This window comes from Lissotriton helveticus, chromosome 4_1 (assembly GCF_964261635.1).
Source record: "Lissotriton helveticus chromosome 4_1, aLisHel1.1, whole genome shotgun sequence".
Classification (NCBI taxonomy): Eukaryota; Metazoa; Chordata; class Amphibia; order Caudata; family Salamandridae; genus Lissotriton; species Lissotriton helveticus.
In genome coordinates, this window is record NC_136063.1 from 1176716501 (window position 1) to 1176731557 (window position 15057).

At 47.2% G+C, this 15057-nt stretch overlaps 1 protein-coding gene across 1 annotated transcript in view; it reads left to right on the plus strand.

The window, feature by feature from the left end:
- The window catches only part of TNFRSF11A (TNF receptor superfamily member 11a), a 295953-nt gene that overhangs the window by 1130 nt on the left and 279766 nt on the right, over positions 1–15057 (plus strand). The gene's annotated exons all lie outside the window — the stretch shown is intronic.

Consider the following 15057-nt stretch of genomic DNA (forward strand, 5'->3'; position numbering starts at 1 on the left):
TTCAGTAAATACCCTTTTGCGATTCTGCAGCCCCGATTTTTTATGCATAATTATGGATTTACTGCATTTTCCTTATACACCTTCATCTGCTGCATAAGCTGCCGGGGTTATCAAAAACATGCGTTTCTAGCTCAGACGGTCCAACATGTACTACATGTGTTGCCAATAAGTGGAAGACCATTTGCAAAGTTTACTGGTCACATTTCCGTTGCTTATTGCTGTATTTGAATGTTAACCTGGTACTACTGAGGTAAATGCTTTGCCTGGTCAGTGTTAACATGTGCAAACATGGCTAAATAATTAATAATACTATCACAAAATGTGCTGCACGATGCCACATAATTTGGGTTGTTCGTGCCACATAATTTAGTGATGCCTGCAGCATAATTTGGTCCTCCTCTGGCTCATAATTCTAATGACCTTGGTTATATCCCATTGGCGCCCTTTCAGATTTCCAAAACCCATTTGCACCAACCAACCAGTTGAAAACTAAATTTGCACCGACTGACAAATGCAAAAAGGATATACCAGTCAGTGGGTGCAGATCTTGATTTTTGCACTTGTCAGTGGATGCAAAATTGCAGCAGTACAGAATTGCATGACTGCATTCTGTGTAATCCAGCCCCTGCTGTACATTATTTGGAGGATGAAATACAGAAATAGACACTTATAACGACAGTGGGTGCAGAGCTGACCTGTGAATACCACTCAAAATATCTATATCCCTGTGTACTGACACTGCATATGCCTTAAAATGTCCCCAGCTTCGTCTGTCGCACTCAGGCCCTTGTGATCGTCAGGTGGCATGGATCCTTTGTTCTTGTTTGTGTGTCTGTCACCTATCTCATGGGTCTCCCTTCCATTAACGGAGTGTCCAGTGGCATCTATGCCGATTCTTGAAGTCTGACAGCAAACATGAAGCATCAGCAGGCTGGTACTGGTAGTCACTGTAGGGAGAGGAGTGTTAGCAGTTCTCCAATCAATAAGCAACCTTGGTGTGAAGTTCTAATGCTGTCCCATTAAAATTCTAGCATCCATGCTGAGAAGTGGTGCTATTGCGTCTTTAAAAGTATAGCAGTCCTTCGGATATGCCCTTTTGATGTCTCATAAAGGAAATGCAGCTTTTTGAGAAGTGCTGGTACTCTTCCAATACATTTTAAAGGTCCCAAGTTAAAGTTCTGGTACTGTCCTATTAAAATTATGGAACCCCTGCCGGTAAGTACTGTTTCTATCCTTAAAAGTATAGCAGTGTTCTTAGAAGTGCAAGTCATCTCCAAATAAAATATTTAGCAGTGAGGCACTGTCCTATTAAAGTTATACGTACTGAGAGCTTCAGGAACTGTCAAATTTAACTGATGCGGGCCCTGCTGGAAACTGTCATTACTAGCCAATAAAAGTAGACCACCCCTTAGGACAGAGGTCTTCAAACTTTTGATGGTTGAGCCCCCCCAGCTGAATTTTTTTAGATGTCGGGCCCCCCCCACCTCCTGACAGAAATTTCTGGAATCTGGTACACTACATAATCGATCGCCACCCGCATATCCCGGGCCATATCCGGCAAATAATGTTCAAAACAATGAGTGTTCCTCCTTCTCCATGAATTCCCTCACTACCACTCACCAACAATGCACCTCACCTCTCAATAGCACTTTTCTGGCAAGCATATCATTTTTTTTATAGCGCTACTCCTAGTTTCATCATACTCAGGGGCATATGTACAAGCCCCTATAGAAACCACACTGTCACTTTTTACAATGTTGTGGTGGCGATAGGGGCATTGCCGCATTTACAAGGCAGAGTTAAGCCACTTAACTTGGCTTAACGCTGCCTTGTAAATAAGGCCCCCTTTCATGCTATGCATAGCGTGAAAGGGTGGGCAGTGGGTGTTGCGGTAGGCGTTCCACTGCAACAGGCACTGATTTTGATGCTGCGCCCTATTTACAAGGGCAGAGTAAAAGGGAGGCAGTGTTAAAATTAAGAACTGGGACAACCTGGTCTTAAGCTGGCGAAACTAGGAGAAATGCATTATTTCTCCTCATTTTTGCTTCATCCATGTGTGCTGCCTTGTGCAGCACACATGGAAAAAGCAAAATGCCTTGTATTTGTAATCTTTAAAAAAAAAATCAATTTTAGGTTTTCAGTGTGTGCTGCATTAAGCAGCACATATGGAATTGTGACAAATGGCATTTAAAGATTGTTTATGTACAGGAAGGTCCCCCTCCTGTACACAAACAATCTTCCCCTGCACGCAGACACCCTTGCACTATGGTGCAAGGGTGTCTGTGCTGGCGCTACACTACTAAGTGTAGCGCCAGCGCAGGGGAAACGCAAGGCTGCACCATATTGTTGTAAATATGGTGCAGCTTTCTGTAGTGGCAGAGAGAGGCCTTAACCCATGACTGCTAACGCCTCACTCCAAAACTTCCTTGAACATATGTCCCTCAGTTCTTTGATCTGCATAGTGCACCTTCTTTGTAGCAGGCACATTAACCCTCTGTGCTGTGAGGGTGTCAGGAATGCTCGTGTGAGTGCACAGTGATGTATGCAACAGTGTGAGAGTAGGGTAGGTGGAGTGACTGCAGGGTGAGTGAGGTGACCATATGAATTTGGGTGTGCATGTTAGTGCAGAGTGGGACTAATGAATGCATGGTTAGTGATGGGCTTGTTTAAGTGAGATTGCAGATTGAGCAGTGAGTGAAGTGTCACATGAATGCAGGGTGGGTACTGTGCCTGTGTGGCTGCAGGTTGATGTGCAGGGAAAACCGCGCAACTGCATTGTGAGAGCAGAGTGATTACTGAGTGCAGGGTGAATGGTGTGAGTGCATGGGGGTCAGTGTGAGGGCATTGTGATCGCTGTGAGTGCAGGTTGAGCATGAAAGTGAAGGGCGAGAATAAGGAGCAAGTTGTCTGAATGCAGGGTGCATTTCCCTCCCTCCCCCTCCAACCTTTCGACTTTACCACCGAACAAGCCTCCACCCGCCCCGGAAACTGCGCAGCACCAAATGGCCCAGCAATGTTCGAAAAGCTCTCTTACCTAGAGCTAGACGGGACGAATGACGCATGTAACCTACAGGGCCGGTGCATGGGTTGCTGGTGCTGAGGCTCCAGGCTGGTGTTTTACCTGTGACTGCCTCAGGCCCCCTCCCTGGTGACATGAGATCTGATGACCGATTCACTATCTTTTTTTGTTTGCCTAAGTTGAATTTAGGTTCACGAAAAAATGTATGTATTTAGTACATTTCTAACCGTGCATCACAGATTCAGGATTTCAGTAGAAAAGCAATGTTATTAAGACATTAATTTGTAAATGCTCTTCCATCACGACCCAGTGGACTCTCCAGCCTCAACGTAAAATTTTCTTTAACATCTTGTGCACGTTACATGCTTGGTGGTTATTTCTTCAGCAAGAACCATCTAGTAGAAGAGTTAAACCGAATACTCACCAGCGTGACACAGTATCTATTACATGTAATTTCTTTATGTTTAATTGCAACCGCACAAAAGCCTCATTGTCTGAATGCCACATCTAAATTGTTTTAGTAAAATCATTTCTGCAGTGACGTTCTCTGTGATCAGTGGCAATGCTTGACGGGTGCATCCCGGCATATCCTGAATATATAAGGACACAGTCGGACATGTCACTGATTTTTGAAACGTTAAATATGAAGCCTCTGTTCAAGACACATCTTGGAGTACCGATTGTCGGGGTGAATTAAAAAGTAAATATTGTGAAACTCTTTGGTTATGCTTGTGTGCGAGGTAACAGGAGCGCTATATATATATATATATATATATATATATATATATATATATATATATATATATATATATATATATATATATATATATATATTTTCAGGCGCGCAATGCCCATTGTACTCCAAGGGCTTCAGCCCCTCAAACCCCCTCCCCCGACCCCTCCCAGTGTGTGTCAGCCCTGGAGAGACAGCTCCCGGGCACACACAGCCGCCGAGCACTTCACAGGTCTTTAAGACCTTGTTTCATGTTAATGAGGCTTTGGTGTTTTCACCCCTTTTTAGGGCCCCTGCAGCTCGCCTCTTCTGTTTGCTTCAAAAATCAGCCCCTCCTCCCGAAATTTGACTCTAGGCGCGACTCTGCCTGCTGGTAAAGTAGAATTGCGCCGATGTGTGACAGTAGAAGACAAAGGTGAGATTTCAGGGATGAGTGCGCGCCCCCCCTGAGACGGTGTCGCGCCCCCCTAGAGGGGCGCGCCCCACAGATTGAATAACTCTGCCTTAGGATCAGATTTTGAGGTGCATGCTATAGGAGTGCTGAAATTACCAGGGAGGGAAACATCAACGATGGCTGGTAATCACATCCCCAAACTCTGCCAAGTATGAGTTTGAGTTCTAAGAATGGAGAAAAATCATTGCGACCAGAGTTTGCTCGGCCCTTTCTCATATGTTTATCCCAGATTCTTGACACCTTGCTATATTTACCACCTGCTCTGAGCAGATGGCAGTAGGGAATAAAAAGCCAATGAAGGGCACAGGTCAGTAGCTTGGGAAGTTATCCTGGGACAAGACATGCAATGAATTGGTTGCTGAGAGCCTTTAATTTTGATGGCAGTTTTTATACTGTGCAAACTTGGCCCAAGGGTATTGGCTTTACATGAACACCAGTTACATTACACAAGATCACATTCATGTTTTTTAGGCACGGGGAGATTACGTGATTTGCCTAATATCTCAGGATGTTAAACCGAAGCAGAGACTTAAACTTGGTTCCTCAGTTCCAAAGTCGGCAGCTCTGACTGTTAACACATCTTTCTCCCTGTGGTGTTTGTGTAGGGAAGGTTGAACCTGGACTGTGCCAATTCCTGAACCCCTTGTCTTGGGCCCGTATGCTTTAACATTGAGTGCTTTTCTGTCTGGTGAAATTGGGCCTGTCGTTCTTGCTCCCAGTAATCCCAGGGACAGTGCAGCGGCCACTTAGACTCGGCCAAAGCAGTTTCCCCTTTAGGGATACTGTGGTATCTTCCACCACTTCTTCTCCCCCCGGTAGCTCAGCTCACTTTAGAACGACCCGCGGTGACGTCACCCTGAATGTCACCGCGACCAGGGTTCTAAGTTGAGCGCCCGTGACCTGAAGGGTGATCTGCAGGGCGCTCGCTGTGGCTGAGGTCGCTTACTCTTAAGATGTTACTTTGAGTAAATAAAGGTTCCTGTTACAATCAACATTTGGCGTCCGTCATCTGTGAGCGGACGCTACACTGGCGACGAGGACCATCTTTACAGCGACCTCAACACGCAAGTCTTTAAAAGATATTGTCGGAATGAAAATATAAGGCGGGGAAGGCAGACTGAAGCGCTGCGGACAAGGAGATAAGGAGTGGGAGCCGACTGACGCCAGCGGAGAGAGCCGCCTCACGGAGTATCCGGACTTCTGCGCTGTGAGTAGAGACGGCTGAATGTTGGCGGACTGGGCTGCCAGCTGTGCGTGAGGACGGACTGAATGAGCTGGACATCCCGCGTGTGAAAATCCCTGTGTGGACAGCGGAGGTCGTTTCAACGGGAGGAGCGTCGGAGGAGGAAAGGACTAGGGTCGAGAGGGGGGGGCGGACTGCTTCCTGTAATGCTGGTGAAGTCTGGAAGTGCCGGGCTGATGTGAGGACTGGAGGCATTAACATCGTGAGGTAGAGGAAAAAGCTAATGCACGCCCTGTCGAGATCTTGGCAACCTTCCAACCACGATTTCATATGACACTTGCCCCTGCAGTGTGTACCCGAACCAGCCCTCTCAGAGCTCGTACCCTACCAGTCAGGGTGCATGCTAGGGGGGTGAGTGGTGCCAGCGCGCGCTGAAGAATGGTTTAAAGTTGTGATAAGCACATCGGAGGATAAGCTTCCACTCACTGTGTAACGCCTGAGCTCACCAGCGGCCCCCTCTCAGTCCCTCGTGTTCGACCCTGTGGACTAACCTTGTTGAATTCTCCAGTGAGGGAGGAGGAAATCGGCTGGGATTCCCCCCGGTAAAGAAACATCCTGTGTTCTGCACGACAACTGGACATTTGTCAAGCTCGAATTCTCCTCAGAGCTGACTGACTTACGCACCACAGTGCCACCCAGTGGTTATCATGGGGATAGGTTGAGTTTAACTGTAATAGTGCAGGAATTGTGTTATTCTCATAAGACTTTTAAGCAATGTGTAGGTACTGAGTTGGCTTGTGATAGACTTCCTCCCCATTCCTGTGTGTAGTACACTCACTAAGTAGGCTTCCCATTGCCTAAGGGAGGCTCCACCTTACCCCAAGCATGCAAAGTGTGACGCCCCCACCATTTTTTTTGACCAACCCAGGGGAACCTGCTATTCAGTGGAAGAAGTGGAAAAAAGTGTTCTTAAACTATGCTACTGTGTGTGGCCCTAATCTTGGGTTGGAGAGGAAAGTGGCACTGTTAGCTTATTACCTGGGAGCAGAGGGGGAAGAGGTTCTTGATCACCTCCCAAACCTAGGGGCACAAGAAGCGAGGGGTCTCAATGAAATTGAAATAAGCTTAAAGAAACTAGATTTGCACTATCTCCCGAAGACTAGCACCATAATGGAGCGTTATCATTTTGGGAAAAGAGTACAGAAGGAAGGGGAGACTATAGAGGACTTCGTCTCAGACCTCAGGAAGCTAGCTGCTACATGCAAATTTGGTGGTGCGAGTGAGGAAAGGATCAGGGACCAGTTCGTGTTGGCATGCAGGATGGAACGGGTACGGGAGGAATTGTGGCTTAAGGATGACCCACCCCTAAGAGAAGTCTTAATAATAGCCAAACAGGTAGAACACATGCTTCAGTGCGTCAGTGAAATAAAACTGGACAATGGGGAGAAGAGAAGCGAAGAGAAACCCAAAGTAAGTGAAGTTACAACTGAGTTGGAGGCAGTGTCAGTGATCAAGGGCCAGAAGGTGGTGAACAAGGAACACAAAGATGACAAACCAGGATGGTCATTCAAGGGTGCCTGTTACAGGTGCGGGAAACAAGGACACATGGCAAATGACAAGGAGTGCCCCGCCCTCAAGTTCACATGCAACAAGTGCGGAAAGAGGGGTCACTTCAGGCAGTATTGCAAAAGTGGTCAGGGACCCAGTAGACAGTATAGGGACAGGACTAACACGGTCTGTGATGAAATAATCGTGCAAGTGGAAGAAGGCCTGGTCTGCAGCCCCAAAGACACCGTGAAAGTGAAAGGCATCGAGTTAGAAGCTCTGTTCGATTCCTGTTCAAGGATAACCATCATCAGTGCGAAAGAGTTTTCACGCGTGTCCAAAGGGAAGGTAGTCTTGAAGAGAATGGATCTGAGGCCTGGGGGATATGCGGGTCGCCCCATCTCCATGAAATGTTATTTCTGGGACGTGATAGAATACAAAGGCAGAACAACGACGTCCAAAGTGTATGTGTCCACTGTCGGTGATAACATCCTGGGTTGGCAAGCACAGAAGGAGTTGGGGGTATACCTGAATCCTAACAGCAATCCCCAAATTCTGATACAAGAGATACAGGAGCCGGAAGAGGGTCTAGTGACGGAGTTTAAGGAAGTATTCAAGGAAGAGCTTGGATGTTTGAAGAACTACTGCCACAGGATCAGATTGAAAGAAAAGGCGAGGCCAGTGGTAGCCAAGGTCAGGAAGCTACCCATTGCCATCCAAGAAGCAGTGAAGACTGAAATTGAGAAATTGTGCGAGGCTGGTGTAATTGAACCGGTAGAAGCGACGGAATGGTTGGCACCCATCGTCGCTGCACAGAAAAAGGATGGGTCGGTTCGGCTGTGCATAGACCTCAGGGCCCTGAACAAGGAGGTTGTGGTCGACCGCTTCCCGCTGCCCAACATCACCCAGATGATGAGCATGTTAGAGGGCGCAAGGGTATTCTCCACCCTTGACCTTACGTCAGCATACTTCCAAATCAAACTTCATGAAGAGTCGCAAGAACTCACAGCGTTCGTGACACCCATGGGTGCATACAAATTCAAAAGGATGCCATTTGGGTTGGTTTCCGCGGCCGCCGTTTTCCAGAGGATCATGGGAAACATCCTGAAAGAGATTCCTGGGGTCGTGTGCTACCAGGACGACGTCCTAGTGTTCGCCAGAGACCATGAAGAGCACGACAGAAGATTGAGACAAGTACTAGCCAGGTTTAGGTCACAGGGTCTGACAGTGAGGAGAGAGAAGTGTGTATTTAGGTGTGCTGAACTGGACTTCCTGGGACACAAAGTGACTGCGGAAGGAATCCGTCCCAAAGCAGAGCTCCAGAACACCATCGTAAACCTGGCGCCCCCGAAGAGCAAGGAAGAGATTAAGTCTTTCATGGGAATGCTAGAATTTTATGGGAAGTTCATACGGAACCTCGCGGGGAGAACGCATGCTATCAGGCTGCTGTTGAAAAAGGACACGGTGTTCAATTGGAGTCAGGAGTGTCAGTGTGAGTTCGAGGACGTGAAGAATGCGCTTGCAGAAGCACCCAGTCTGAAGTCCTACATACCTAACCGGACGACTATAGTCACCACGGACGCAAGTGCCAAGGGGCTAGGGGCAGTGCTCACTCAAGTAAGCAAAGACGGAGAAGAAACTATAGCTTTCGCCTCAAGGTCCCTCCAGAAGTCAGAAAACAACTACTCCGTGATCGAAAAAGAAGCCTTAGCAGTGTTCTGGGCGTTGAGCAAATTTAGGGACTTCCTGTGGGGCACGACGTTCATCCTTCGCACCGACCACAAGCCATTGGTGGAGGTCTTCAGTAAGAAGGGGCTGGACGCGATCTCCAGTAGGATCAGGCGTTGGGTGGTTGGCCTCCAGGAGTACACCTTCAATGTGGAATATGTCCCTGGAGCTCGCAATCTGGCGGCAGACTGTTTATCGAGGTTGGTGAAAGGAGGCGATAGGAGTGAATCGCAGGACAAACTGGAAGATGATTTGGATAATCACCAGATGGAAAATGTTAGTGCCATCCAAAGAGCAATAGGTGAGGAAACTTGGAAATGTGCATTAAAGGACGACGAAGTTTTGGATGAGGTATGCAAGAGAGTAACAGACAGATGGAAACAGGAAGATAAACGCGTGGAGGCCCTTCGGCCATTCTGGATTGTAAAGGATGAGTTATCTGTGGTCGACGAATGTCTGTTCAGGGGATCGAGGTTGGTTCCCCCCGCAACTGTGAGAGAGAATCTCATTGACATAGCTCACGATGGCCATCTGGGCATCACCAAGACCAAACAAAGGTTGAGGGAAGACTACTGGTGGCCGAGCATGGATCTGGCAATTGGAAGGAAGGTGAGAGACTGCATCCCGTGTAGCATCAGCGACAAAGTGCTGAGGCAATCGACACCTCCAATGGTGAGCAGGCCGCCGCCATCAGGACCCTGGGAAGAGTTGGCGTTGGATATCGTCGGTCCATTGACAGGAGAGGTGCGCACGCCATATATCCTGGTGCTCATGGACCTGTACTCCAGATGGCCAGAAGTGAAATTGGTGAGCGAAATCACAACCAAGATTGTCATCGAGTTCCTTCAAGGGCTGTTTGAAAAGGAAGGATTACCCAGCAGTCTACTCACGGACAATGGAGTACAACTGTGTTCAAAAGAGATGGAGGATTTCCTGGGAGAGAGAGGAATCACGCACAAGCGGTGTGCCCTGTACCACCCAGAGACAAATGGCATGGTGGAGCGTTTTAATAAGACCCTCAAGGAGAGCATCCAGTTAGCCAAAGCCAGCGGCATGAATTGGAAAGAAGAAGTGTGGAGGCGCATCGAAGCGTATAGGTTCACCCCGCACCAGACGACGGGTGTTACCCCGTTCGAGATGCTCCGAGGAAGGATACCCAACACCAAACTGTCTCCGGGGTGGATGGGATGGCGCAAAGGTTGGTCAGACCACTCCAAAGAAGCGGAAGGGTTAGTGAGGCAGGAAAGAGCAACGAGGGAGAGGAAAGAAAGATTCGACAGGCTTAATTCTACACGGGAGGCCGGGTTCCAAGTAGGTGATGACATCAAGATCAGAACACCCACTGGCAGGGCAAGTGAGTCAGGATACAGTAGGCCCACCAAAATCACTAAGTTATTCAGGAATGCCATTAAGACCCAGGAAGGGAAGATTTGGAACTTGGGGAGAGTAGTGAAGTTTTACCCACCCGGGCAAGGTTCAGATAGAGGCAGTGTTGGGGAGGACGACTCCGAAGGGAACAGTGGCCCCTCTCCCAAGAAACGGGAGGCGGACCCCCAACCTGGTGGAAGAAGTAGCCTGAGAATGACCAGACCACCCAGACATTTTGAACAATATGTGATGATGTAATCTGCCTGTAATTATCTGGTTGCAATGCTTTAGTTTCAATGTTTTTCCGCAGGGAAGGGGGATGTGTGGTATCTTCCACCACTTCTTCTCCCCCCGGTAGCTCAGCTCACTTTAGAACGACCCGCGGTGACGTCACCCTGAATGTCACCGCGACCAGGGTTCTAAGTTGAGCGCCCGTGACCTGAAGGGTGATCTGCAGGGCGCTCGCTGTGGCTGAGGTCGCTTACTCTTAAGATGTTACTTTGAGTAAATAAAGTTTCCTGTTACAATCAACATTTGGCGTCCGTCATCTGTGAGCGGACGCTACAGATACCTTTCCAGTAGACTCGTAGTTAGCTCCGTATGAGTTGTGTAGTAGTTTCCTAGTGGTTCTCTGGTGCAAGGGATTTTACTCTGCACCCCTAGAGTTCACAATACCGGGAATTCGGTTACTTCCAATGATGCAGATTCACATGGTTGAACCCAGAGAATCAATTGAGTAACAGGGAGTGTCCTTGGAAATCAGTAATTTTGGGTCTGCTACATCAAGTGGGGACTTGTCAAAGAGTTGGTAGTGCACAGAGGGAGTGGAGGGAGTCAGGAAGAACTTGGTGCAAGGGGATTGATAACCAAGTTTGTAATAGGGAGAGAGGATGTGAGTGCAAAAGTGGCAGAGGAAAAATAAGACTGTGGAGAAATTCAGGGAATAAGAGGATTATATAGTTGGGTGTAAGCAGTGAGTGAGTACGAAAGTGACATAGGGTAGAAGACAAAGAGATAGGGGGAGAAATAAAAGAGGAAGAATGCAAGGTGGCGAAATAGAGAGAAAGTGAAGCCAGGAACAACAGAGGAGAGAGTGAGAGAAAAGTGGGAACAATGTGGGAAAAATGACAAAAAAATGGAGTAAGAGAGATAGGAAGCGATGGGAAGAGGGAGAAGAAGAAAGACAAAGCACATTGTGAGATAGGAGAGAATGTGAAACAAGCATTTACAATGCAATAGGTTTCGCATTTGTTGGAGTTGGGAGATATTAGCATTGTAAATGGTAATGTTTTTTATTTTTTATTTGCAGAGGAACAATTCTTTATTGAAAGAAAATGCACACTATACCATATTATATGCTTTTATAGCAACTGTATTAAAGCAATGGCTATGTTAACATAAAGAAGTGTGAAATGATGAAAACAAATAGAAACAAGAGTTGCTGTCCGCAGGATCCTATGATGAGGTGCCTGTAATAGAATGGTCAGGTATCAGCGGTACTGTCAGAAAGGACCAACAGCGGCACTTGAAGCCTGGTTTCACAGTATGAGAAATCCAAAATATCGGCTAGAAAACCTAGCTGTAGAGAGGCGTACACCATCCAAACACAGAGACCAAGCCTGAGCATCAGGCCCAGACCTGTACAAGAATCCCAGCATATGTCATAGTACTCATCTGGAGAATTGTGTGCAGTTCTAGATGCACACCTGGAGCATCATGACCAGTCCTGTGAAATACATTTCAGAAAAGATAAAGAGAGACTGGAGGCCGACAACAAAAACAAGAAAACCATAAGGCCATTAAAGAGGCATTCATACGCCAAAAGGAAATATAGGAGACAGGAAGGTACAATACTGGCAGGCAAAGGCGTCAGCGAATAACGACACTATGAGAGTCAGAAGGTCAGATGTAACATTACTAAAGGTCTGCACAGTTATGACACGAACACGATTCAGAATGATTCAGACAATAAAGATATGGTCAAAGGGTCTAGGAGAGATAATTAAGGAACAGAACAGGGAAAGGAAGAATAAAGTTGTAAACTTCTTATGGTATACTTATCAAGTGAATGCAGAAAACGAGAAGACTTTATGGGGCACCGTACTCTTTTCGTCTACACACTGAGCTACACCCATTTCACTTCCCCTCTCTTTAAACACTACCTCGCCGCTCCAGTGACAACGCCCATTACCTTCTAGTCCACCCACACTGCTCGAGATACCGCTCACTTCTTATGCCCTCTCCTACTGCAGCTCCATTCTTGCCTTTCCTCTCCACTCCTCATTCTAATGCCTTCACGAGTCCCCCCACCGATCATGTCATCAACTCGGTGCTAACCCTTTACATGCCCATTTCCTGAATGCTGCCACCACCTGCACCTTCACCTCATCCTGATCATATATGCCTCCACCGCAGCCCTCTAACCAAGTGCTGTACAATGTTATGACCCCCAGTGTTGGTCACCCACCCTACTGCCCCTCCAGCCAGTGCTGGTCACGTGCCACGTATCCCCCCTCCACCTGGACTGCACCCACCGTGTACCACTCCCTCCTCTGCTCGCCCCCTCACCTCCTTCTCGGTCGCTGTTACTTCAGACTGCAAACACTTCCGGCACCCACCGCCCTCCCGGCATCCCCGGCGTGGCGTAGAGGGTGGGGCAAGAGGGGTGGGTGACGGGAGGGTGGGGCTAGGCGCGCAGGGTAATGTGGGGGCGGATGGGGTTTAGGAGGCGTGGAAGAAGCGAGGGCATGTGGGAGGAGTAGTTACTGAAATATCAAGGGTGGGTTTTATGGTCGGTATATGGTTCCTTTTCAATAAGAGGGCAAGCGTGGTGCTTTAATAACTGAGTCGCCGTGGACTGCCTGAAGTTACTGCGGAATGTATCATTGTAGACCGGGAGACACGGTCTGATTAGAGGGATAAAATTCCGCGCTTTGTAATAATGTGCCTATATTGGAAAAATACTGAATAATTATTATCAAAATGCTAAAACATGTTCTTCCCACCATTAGACGTCGGGTTAAGCCCCTCCTCTATCCTACTTTATAGATGGCCGCTTCCAGATCACAGCGACGCTTGTCCCTTTTCCATTCGTACCCTTTAGCGGAGGCGGGATCTCAGACAAGCTCCTCGGCCCTTATAAGGACTCAAACAGCACTTCAGAACGAAGGGTTTGGCCATCAAAATTACGTTTTATTTAGTCACTATGCTGGTACCATCTTGGGAGGGGATCACTTTTCTGTTCCTCCCTCACCAAGGCTTTTAGGTAGTTATTGCGGTTGCGCACCCGCCATTACAGATTGGAATAAAAAAACAAGTCAGGTCCCGGGCCGGCCAGCCAATCACAGCGCGGCCCGGGGAATGACGTCACGGGGTTGTCCCGGGCCGGTAGCCAATGACAGCGCGGCCCGGGACAAAGGGGCGGGGCTTAAAAAAAGCCTGAGAAACGCCCCCGAATCGCGTTTTCTCGAGAAAGCGCGATTGACAGCCTCTGTCTCCCAATGGCTAGCCTCCATTTATGGAGCTAGCCAATGAGAGACAGAGGCGGTGCCGACATCCATACTCTTGACAAAAGTTTTCGATCTGGGAGGGGCACTTCGTGCCCTCCCCAGGTCGAACACCTAAAAAGGAGAAGCATTAACATGATGAATTTTTTGTTGGGCCCGTTTATGTTTTAGTTCTTTGAGCCAAGCTGGCCCCCTGTCTCGGCTCTGGTACAGCCCTTCTCATTAATTCTCTGGCTTGTGTACCTCTGTGATCTGCCTTTTGTTACACGCAAGTAGTGCTCTTGTACTTTGGTTAATCTAACACTAAAACGGGTGTTGGGAGTCCAGTAAGGTTGTTGTACTTGTTGCTTCAGGATCAGCAGGAACTGTAAATTCAGCACTTGTGGTACACTGTTCACTTCAAGGGTGCATGAGCAGTGCACACCAAGGGCCCGATTCTCAAAGGTAAATTTAGGATTAAGTTAATTTGTTTTTGGTATTCATAAAGGTTAGTTACTACCAGCAACTTTACTACTACTACTTTTACTATTAGTAACTTTACTAGTAGTAACTTTGCTAGTAGTATCTTTGCTAGTAGTAAAGTTACTAGTAGTAACTTACCTTTGTGAATACCAAAAAGTAGTACACTTAGACTTAAGGAGTAAAACTTAGACTTAAATCTAAGTTTACTACTTTTTGGTATTCACAAATGTAAGTTACTACTAGTAACTTTACTGCTAGTCATTTTATTGGTAGTGACTTTACTATTAGTAACTTTATTACTAGTAAGTTTACTAGTAGTAGAGTTACTAGTAGTAACCTATCTTTGTGAAAAGTAGTAAAGTTATACTTTTGGTCTAAGTTAGACTTTTGGTCTACCTTTACCTTTGTGAATTGGGCCCCAAGTGTGCGAGTTGTGTTGCAGTTGTGCCATTTGGCTGTCAGACAGAAGCCTGAAAATTGTGCTAAATGTGGTAATATGTGGGCACCTTGATGCTGCTCCAGAGAAAGAGACAATAGAGTGCCTGATGTTCTACAGAGAATCCTAAATACAATAATATTAGTGCACGTCACTTGAATGATCATAACGTCTCCTCATCTGATTCAGCTACCAGAAGGCAAGTCACCAATATGTTCTTGAAAAATGTTCTTACAAGGAAACTAAAAGATCGGGGTATAGTAACAACCAGACCTAGGAGATTATTTAGAGTTTGGTCTACAGGTACTCCGTGTCAAGCGAGTTGTAGTATCCTGTCCAAACTGACAGTCCACCCACCCTATTAGGATCAGAAGGACCATCAGCCTTCCGCCCAAGGAGCCCACATTGGCTGTGTCAACGGAAAGCTTCCTTCTACAGCCCAAGAGAATAGGGCCTTTGGAGGAAGGGCATTACACCGCCTGCCCTATTTAGGGTGGAAGCTGGCATGTCCTTTTTTCTGTTATGGTGTGCAGGACAGAAAAAGCAAATTTTGACCTCCCACAACCCTGGAAAAAACCTTCCTAGGGGTGGGGGTCATCATCTTTGTTTTTCAGAATCAAATT